Below are 704 nucleotides of genomic sequence, written 5' to 3'. Positions count from 1 at the left end.
GGAACAAGCAAGAATGGGAGAAAATCCAAGGGTGGCGTTGAAAGAATTGGGGATTCCCGGTGCATATAGATTTGAGAGTGGGATTGCTCCACCTACAACATCGACAAATGACTTTGAAATAAGACCGGCAATGATCATTTTGAAAGAGAGGCGACAATTTAGTGGGTCCAAGCATGAAAGCCCGCTAAAGCATCTAAAGGAGTTTGAAAAGTATTGCAATACTATCAAGGTGAATGGGATTTCCCAAGAATTCATCCCCCTCAAGCTTTTTCCCTTTTCTCTCATAGGGCGTGCCTTGGAATGGCTAGACAAGGAAGTCAAGCCGAATTCTCTAAGGACATGGGATGAAGTGACTAAGGAGTTTCTATCCCGTTTTTATCCACAAAAGAAAACGGCGAAGGCTAGAGCTTTGATTTAAGGTTTCTAGCAAAAGCCTAGTGAGAGTCTCTATGAAGCATGGGAGAGATACAAAGAGTATCAAAGAGTATGTTCTCACCACGGAATTCCTACTTACCAAATTATTCAAATATTCTATGGAGGCCTTAGCCCTCAAGGAAAATCATGTTTAGATGGAGGAGCCGGAGGTCCTATCATGAACAAAATGGAAGAGGAAGGGGTGGACACAATAGAAGACGTAGTGAGGTACTATAGTGATTGGCAAGATGGAGAAAGAGAGTCAACTAGCAAGAGTACCTCTTTGGTGT

General features: G+C 42.8%; 1 non-coding gene across 1 annotated transcript; it reads right to left on the bottom strand.

The window, feature by feature from the left end:
• Positions 1–398: 398 nt before the first annotated feature.
• Positions 399–504, bottom strand: LOC145577305 (small nucleolar RNA R71). Its single transcript, XR_014098751.1, has one exon. It is a non-coding gene; the product is annotated as a small nucleolar RNA R71 (small nucleolar RNA).
• Between the last annotated feature and the right edge of the window lie 200 nt (positions 505–704).

The sequence above is a fragment of the Chenopodium album genome, chromosome 13 (assembly GCF_948465745.1).
Source record: "Chenopodium album chromosome 13, dcCheAlbu1.1, whole genome shotgun sequence".
Taxonomy (NCBI): Eukaryota; Viridiplantae; Streptophyta; class Magnoliopsida; order Caryophyllales; family Amaranthaceae; genus Chenopodium; species Chenopodium album.
This window is presented reverse-complemented; position numbering and strand designations above follow the sequence as displayed.